General features: G+C 43.6%; 2 long non-coding RNA genes across 2 annotated transcripts in view; one reads left to right on the top strand and one right to left on the bottom strand.

Moving 5' to 3' along the window:
• LOC108522710 (uncharacterized) lies at positions 1-1,176 on the bottom strand. The gene is made up of 3 exons (XR_001883581.1): positions 1,015-1,176; positions 400-469; positions 1-35 (listed from the first exon to the last, which is right to left on the bottom strand). It is a non-coding gene; the product is annotated as an uncharacterized LOC108522710 (long non-coding RNA).
• The window catches only part of LOC108522711 (uncharacterized), a 47,371-nt gene that overhangs the window by 20,392 nt on the left and 18,636 nt on the right, over positions 1-8,343 (top strand). Inside the window, exon 2 of the long non-coding RNA XR_001883582.1 lies at positions 4,417-4,555. This is a non-coding gene — a long non-coding RNA (uncharacterized LOC108522711). The remainder of the gene's footprint in view (positions 1-4,416; positions 4,556-8,343) is intronic.

The raw sequence follows: 8,343 nt of genomic DNA, 5'->3' as shown, positions 1-8,343 counted from the left end.
TTTTCCATGTCGAGATTTCCCCTCCTTTTCCTGTCCTGGGGGATGGGAATGGAGGGAAGAGGAGACAAGTAAGAGACAAGGGAGACTGAGTGGGTGGGGTGGAATGCAGGTCTGGATAGTACTTGCATCTCACCCCTGGTGAGGGTTCCCCTAAGCTGGCCGGGCCTACAAGAGGGCCTTCTGCCCACCACGTAGCCTGCCACTCCTCCCACACACGTGAGCCAGCCATTGCCTGGCAGGCCCTGCCACCTTCTCTGCCCTGGTTCAGCCTGGTAAGGTGTGTGTTCATGTGAGTGGGGGATGGGCAGGGACCCCAATTCGGCCCTGGCCGGGCCCTCCACACTCTCAACCCTTATAGGGCCTTGTCCATGGAGCTCCCCTCCAACCACCTTCACGGACCTGCGGGGATTCTGGACAGGTTGCTGCTCCTTTTCAGGCCTCGCAGAGCGCTGGGAACAGACGCGCAGACCTGTGGACAGACAGGAGACAGGGGTAGGGGCTGCGCGCTCAGCAGTCTCACAGGGACTCGGTTCCCTTTCCTGAGTCCAGGCCCTTCTCATCTAACGTTTTCCTCCCCTACATCCCCCGCACCCCAGCCGCCATTTCTCTCCAGGCCTCGGGCACCAAACCAGGATGCTTTCCAAACTGCGTTTGTCTCTGTGTCCCCTAACCCTGGAAGCAACCTGTCCCAGCGCCACCCCATTTTTGCGGAGGTCAGATGTTTCCATGGGAGCAGATTGTGAGAGGGGTTTATTTCCAGAATACGTCTACGTTTCACTGTTGCCCTGCAGGGTTGCTCCCCCATACCCCATTTCCAGCACTAAAATGGATGGAGGGCTCAGTGCAGGGGGTCGTTGAGAAGGCGGGCCAGGCTCCCCCGCCCTCACCCCCGCCCGCTCCGCATCCCCCTCCTCACCAATCTCCCGGATCCTTTCTCCACCCCCTCCCTATTCCTACTGCCAGCCACCTCCTCCCCTTCCCAGGTCTGCCGGCAGCGCCCACCTTCACACTGACCTGCCGGGACCCGGGACAGGCCTGTGCCTCCTCCGGCTCGCAGAAGCCCGCTCGCTGCTCCCCCGCCGCCCGGACAGCTCAGACAGCTGGTTCTGCGCGGGCGCCGGGACCGGACCGCAGGGCGGGCGGGCGGGCGCGGGGGCTGGTGCCCACGTAGGCGCCCGGCGGGTCACGTGAGCGCCGCGTCACCCGAGCTCGGCCCCCATTCCCTGACCCACCTCACCATCCATCCTCGAGGGACCGGGAGGCTGGGGACGGTCGGGGTCGGGGTGTGTTTGTGTAGCAAAGGGCAGTCACGGAGAAGAGGAGGAGAGGGTGGCTTTCTGACCCCAGGTGCTTTACCTGGCGCATCTCACAGCATCCGCAGAGTATCTCTCTGTGATGCCCATTATCGCCAGGTGTGACAGCTGATCAAAGAGGGTACCCGACTTTGCCAAGAGCGCTCAGCCCCAGAACTCCAGAGCCCGCTTTCAAGACCGTCTCTGCCTGACTTCAGAGCCCAGATTGGTGGTGCCTGCCAGGAAGCTGAGCTGCCACTTCGAGTGGCGGTGTTCCTAGGGTTCTGTCCTGGGCCTCCTCTCTCCTCAGTCCTCAAGTTCTGTCTCCCTGTTCGATCTCATTCATTTCCTGTAAAGACCAATGACTTCCAGAGCTACATCTCCAGGCTATTCCCTCCCCAGAATCTCAGACCTATTTTTGCATTCCCACCAGTAATATAGTGTTTTGTTTCCCAACACCTTTCCCAACATAACCTATGACATTCTTTTAAATGTTCACTGATATGATAGTTGAGAAGTAGTATCAATGGCATTTTATATTGCCTTATCTCTGTTTAAGGACAATTTAAATATCTTTCTTTGTGAATTGTCGGTTCATGTCTTTTCCACATTTTTCTAGTGGGTTGTTGGTCTTTCTCACCTCAATTTTCAAGTTTTCTTAATACATTAACTGTTACATATGTTGCAATTTTGTCCCCAGTTTGTCAGTTGCTTTTGGCTTTGTTTATGGTGTTTTCTGCCATGCATTAAAAAAAGTAGTCAAATTTATTAAACTTTTATTGCCTCTAAATTTCGGTTCATAGTTAAGAAATCTTTTCCTACATAAGGTCCAAGAAGCATTCACCCATGTTTTCTTCTAGTATTCATATGGTTTTCTTTACATTTAGAGTTTATATTTGTGTATGGCATAAAGTATTCATGGATCTTTTGTTTTCTTTTTCCAATTGGTTTGTCAGTTGTTCTGGCATCAGAAAGTCCATCTTTGCTTTAGGGATTTGAGATGCCACCTTTATTACATATCAAATTTCCGTATGTACTTGGAAAACTTTCTGGGCTTTCTATTCTATTTCATTGGTCTGTTTGCTATCCATATACCAGTTGAATTATAGAGCATATATAATTTCATATATCTGGTAGAGCTAGGCCCCCTCAGTAGATTCCCTTTTTTCCTAAACATTGTTGTATGTTTATTTTTCTACATGAACTTCAGTATAAATTTGATTCAGATCCATTTTAATTAACGATTAGATATATCCACCTGAATGTCCCTGAAGGACTTCAAATGCAATATGTCCCAAGTGATTTTACCATCCTTCCTTGATCTTTTCCACACACAAAACTCCCCCCTCTTCGTTTCTCTTATCTTAATAGATGGCTCTAGAGCCCACACTGTTGCCCAAGCAAGAAATCTGGGAATCATCCCTCATTCCCTCTTCCTCCCTGCCACCAAGTAATCTTAACCTTCTCTTCTAAATATCTCTGGATCTTCCCACTTTTCTTCCATGTCCACTCTTGCTACTTTTTTTTTAGGCAAACAACTCCCCACTCCTGGTCTATGGTGGAAGATCCCTTTCTGGTTTTGCTACCTCAAGTCTTGCTCTCCTTTAATACATTCCAAAATATTATATATCATATTGTCCCACTGCCTTTTTCTGTTTCATCTTCATTGCAGTACTTGAAGTAGGTGGGTCACTAATTACCTCTTATACAGAAACCACTTCACAAGCCAGGTTAAAAAGGGCCTTGGTCTTTAGCCTGATTATTTTCAGATCAACTTTTAGCAGTTATTGAAGATCTAAAGTAAATTCTAAATTTTGAAATAATTGAAAAGAAATGTGCCTGTTGGATAATTAGACAATTAGGATACCAGATTCCTGGATGGGATGATGATTCAGTCCTGTAAAGCTGTGAATTTTATTACTCCTGCCCCCCACCCTGCCAGCATTTGGAAGTTTGGTAGATTTTTCTTCAAAGGTCTCTTGAAAAAAATCAAATGGGAAAGGATAGGCAAGAAATTAATGAAAGTCATGATAAAGGGGTTCTAGTTGTTTAACATATGAGAGCTCGTAATAATCCAAACAGTATGGCACAGGTCCAAAAATAGAAATTTAGTGAAGAAAAGACAAGAATGCTCTTCTACACACTTAGGTTTTAATGAGCTTTTAATATACAGATTAGGTGGCATTTCAACCTAGTGTGAAAGCTGGGCTAGGCTTTGTTGAGTACAATACATTGATTTTTTTACTCTAACTAAATTTTTATGAACACCACAACCCAGATGTCTAAACCCAAGAGAGATTATTTCATGTTTATTATCATCCTCATCAATAGGTGTTGAATTCCTTTATGTGCATGACATCACATGGTCACCATATAACATATACTATAGCAACCAGTCTATTTACTGTGGAGATCAAAAGCTAAAATACCAGCTTTGCCACTTACTAGTTGTGTCAACCTAGAAAAGTTACTAAAATTCTGTGAGCTTTAGTTTTCTCTTCTAGAAAATGGGAGTAAGATTTTCTGTATCAGGATTATTGTGAATTATAAATAAAGATGGCTATATAAAGTGTTTAGCACATAGTAGACCTTCACCAAATAGTTCCTTCAACCTCCCATAAAATACATGATTTTGCAATAAAAATTTGCATAGCTGGCCAGGCGCAGTGGCTCACACCTGTAATCCCAGCACTTTGGGAGGCCAAGGCGGGCGGATCACGAGGTCGGGAGATCGAGACCATCCTGGCTAATATGGTGAAGCCCTGTCTCTACTAAAAATACAAAAAATTAGCCGGGCGTGGTGGCAGGCGCCTATAGTCCCAGCTTCTTGGGAGGCTGAAGCAGGAGAATGGCGTGAACTCAGGAGGTGGAGCTTGCAGTGAACCGAGATCGTGCCACTGCACTCCAGACTGGGTGACAGAGTGAGACTCCATCTCAAAAAATAAAAAAAATTAAATTAAAAAATTAAAAAAATTGCATAGCTATCAGAGGCATCATTTGGAAATATAGTAAGAGGAACTATATATACTATATGAGCTTCAGCGTTATCAGATCAATAGATTATGCGATGGAAAAAAATACTGCACCATCAGTTGTTCTTCTGCCCCATTATTTTAACTTCTAGATAAACATCTGGGAAGCACAGGTATATGAGACACAGAAAAACAAGGCACTGTGGATGCCTCTTCTGTCTGGACAGAAAACTGGAGTCAGGAGACCTCTCTGAGTCCCCAGAGAGAATCATCACTACTGTGTGTCCTTGGGTAAGTCACTCCTAATGTGCTGACATCACCTCTGTAACACACCAAGATCTTCACATCTTGGGCACTCAGTAAAAGGCAATCATGACTATTTCTTATATATCTACTGGGGTATGTCAGGATAAGGGAGACAAAGGCCAACCACAAGGAAACAATACTTTCCTCTAGAGACCTTTGGGAACCTCACTGTTAACTGAGTGCCTGCCATGTGCCCTACACAGGGATAGCTGCTTTATGTAGGACAGTGGGGTATCCCAAGTACCCTCTCAACAGCCTGTGAGTAAAGAGTCTTTGCCCCATTAGATGAATGAGAAACCCAAGGCTCAGAGAGATTTAAGTAAACTGTTCAAGGTTACACAAGCTGGTTACTGCCAGGCCTGAGAACCAACCTAGGTCTTAGAATGAGGACTACTATCTCAATATGTCCCTATGTTATCTCCCATTTTCTCTACTCAACTTCCTTCCCTGTGATCACTGATGAATCAATAATTATTTCTCAGGGACCTACCGATATCTAGCACTTTACCATGTTCTTTAAGTGAAAAGGGCTAGGTATCAGAGGAGGAAGATCTTTCACCTTGGTGAATGATATGCTCTCTGGGTAGGCAGAAAGCCTCTTCATATAAGGCCACTTGGAGAAAGAGCTAAAGGAAAAGTCACTAGGCCAGTGACTTTGGGCCACTGTCAATGAGCCAATAGGCGCTCAGAGAAGGCAATGGCCAGGTTTGCTGGAAATAAACAGAGAAAGCTTCAAGGAGGAAAAGGACCTTGACTTGGGCCTCAGATGATGGGCGGCACCTAGAAGGAGGTAAGGAGGGAAAACTCAGCTGTTTGACTATAGTTCCTGGTCTTACATTAATTATACCGGCCTATCTTTATTAAATGGTCAGGTTGCCCCAACTTGAAATCAAGGTCTCAGACATCTGATTTCTCCCTCTCCCACAGACAAAGCCCTCCTTCCTGCTTCACTGTATCTCCTGAATCTGTCACTACTTTAGAGCTTCACCATTTCTCATTTGAACTCTTAAAATAATCTCTTCTCTAGTTTTCCTGCTTCCAGCCCTGCCCCTTCCTTCAGATAAATCTTGCATATTACCATCAAATTAAACTTTACTCTTCCCTGCTTTTAACTACCATTCTCCTGCTTGAAGGTGCTGACAGTAAACCTACCACCCACAGAGTAAATCCTGCACTCTTCATCCTGACATTCAGCATCCATCAGAATTGAGCCCCAGGACACACATTCCCAACCTAGTCATGCACTTCTCTGCCCTCACTCACTGTGCCCCAAGTATGCCTTATTCTTCCCTCTCATTGTCCTTATGTGTCATTTACTTCCTGCCAACTGCCTTCTTATTCCCCCTAGAGGTCCTGGTCCTGCTCATTCTTACAGGCCCAACCCTCATCACTCAGCCTCTGAAGCCACCCTAGCTGGAAGTGATCTTTCCCTCCCCTGTTGCAGCTACACATAGGGTCTCTACCCTTCATGTTGCCCTTAACAAAGGTTTTTGTACCATATACCCTTGTACTTTTCCATGTCTCTGTGTGTGTGTGTGTGCACACGTGCACTGGGAAAGAGTAGTGGTAGCTCATCAGGGAGATGGTCAGATGTGGGAGATCAGATGTGATCTTGTCCTGCTTCTGTGGTCCCTATGCTGATACATGGTGATTTGCTCAGAAAATCTCAGTCTCAGAAAAATTGTTTTCCAATTGACTCATAGCTGAACCTGCTTTCTGGGTTCACAAAGGTTGGAGTAGAGGCTTATTAACTCCTCTTCTGTTTAATGGACTTTTGATATAAAAAGAAATTAATCATATTCTGAAAGAAGAGCCATCCCTGAACCCTCAAGTCTAGATCCCTTATCTGTTCTTTAAGCACCGTTATTTCCCTGTTGTTAACACTCATTAGATTTTGTAATTGGCTCTTTCCATTTCGTATCCCCCTATAAGCCCCCTAAAGATGGAGACTGTGCCATATTCATCTTTGCATCCTCTTGCATGATTATTCAAATACCCGTTGATGAAAACAGGTATATATGTGTGTGTGTGTATATATGTGTGTGTGTGTGTGTGTGTATCTGCTTCTGGTAATGGCGGACTAGATGATTTAGAGCAACCCACCCATTGAAAAAAACTACAAAAAGTCAGATCTCTAAAAGGCTACAAAGTTAATACAATCATGAGGAATTACTATGTTATACTATAAGAGAACAGAAGCATCCAGAGAGGTAAGCCTAGGACTTAGAGCTATATTTTTATTGAAGGCATCTGTGGTTAAGCAATAAGCCTGTGCTAAACTGCTTGGAACTTATGGCACATTCAAGGCGCTATAGTAACAGAAATCAGAGCCCAAGGCCCATCAAAAGGGGTGGAGGGTTTCCTGACAAACCATCACCCATAGTATGCTGGGAACCTCAAATGTTTATACCGTCAGGGAAATTGTAATCCAAAAATATACTGGCCCTTACAAAGTCTTGTAACTTGGCTTTGCATCATCTGGGTGGACTAGTGAACTGTAAGCTCTGAACAAATATTATGGTGGTAATAGACAGGAAGCACTTTTTTTTTTGAAACAGAGTCTCGCCTGTCACCCAGGCTGGAGTGCAATGGTGAAATCTCAGCTCACTGCAACCTCCACCTCCCGGGTTCAAGCGATTCTCATGCTTCAGCCTCCTGAGTAGCTGGGATTACAGGCGTGCACCACCACGCCCGGCTAATTTTTTTGTGTTTTTAGTAGAGACGAGGTTTCACCATGTTGATCAGGCTGGTCTCAAACTTCTGACCTTGTGATCCACCCACCTCGGCCTCCCAAAGTGCTGGGATTACAGGTGTGAGCCACCGCGCCCGGCCAGGAAGCACTCTTATGGGCCTGACCAATGCAAATAAAATCTTCTCTAGAGTAAGATTTTTATCATCTTAGGCCTTAAATTATTACAACAATTGCTCAAATACAATATCCACACACAAAGATAATCAGGCGCATGAAAAAAATACGTTATGAGTAAGAAATAGAAACAACAGGCAACACAAATAGATCAATATGATTTGAATTATTTGATTTATCAGGTACGGGTGATTAAACCACAATACTTACTATATTCAGATAAATAAAATCTCATCTTGAAGATTTCAATATAAATAAATAAGAAGGAAATAAATAAAATTCATATTTAAAATCTTCCAAAATGTTTCCGACCAAGAAGATTTTAGACCCAGATAACTTCACTAGTGAAGAAAATAATATCCATCCAACACAGTCTTCCAGAGAATTAAAAAAGAGAGAATACTCAGCAAGTCATTTTAAGATTTGGTATAACCTTAATATCAAAACCCGACAAGGTCATTATGGGAAAAGAAAAATATAGGTCGATGTAACTCATTGACATAACTGAAAAAAATTTAAAGAAGAAAGAATCTGACTATATATGAGAATAATAATATACTACATACAAGTTAAGGTATTCCAGAAGTGAAAGATTGGTATATTTGAAAATCAATTAATGTAATTTACCACATTAAAAGAATAAAGTCTAACAATCATGATTATTTTAATAGGTAAAGAAAAAAAGTATTTATAATAGAAGCCCTTATTAAATGGGAAGAGACAGAAGGGGACTTCCTTGATTTGTTAGAATATGTTTATAAAACACATAGAGCAAACAAAATATAATGGTGAGTATAGAAAGCTTTCCCTTTGAAGTTGAAACTGAGATAAGGAAGCCCCAGATCTTTTTAAAATTTGACTGTAGGTCCTAGGCCAGCGGAAAAAAAAAAAAAAAAAAAAAAAAAAA

This window comes from Rhinopithecus bieti, unplaced genomic scaffold (assembly GCF_001698545.2).
Source record: "Rhinopithecus bieti isolate Rb0 unplaced genomic scaffold, ASM169854v2 scaffold_68800, whole genome shotgun sequence".
Classification (NCBI taxonomy): domain Eukaryota; kingdom Metazoa; phylum Chordata; class Mammalia; order Primates; family Cercopithecidae; genus Rhinopithecus; species Rhinopithecus bieti.
The sequence above is the reverse complement of the archived record's forward strand: the minus strand, read 5'-3'. Positions and strand labels throughout refer to the sequence as shown.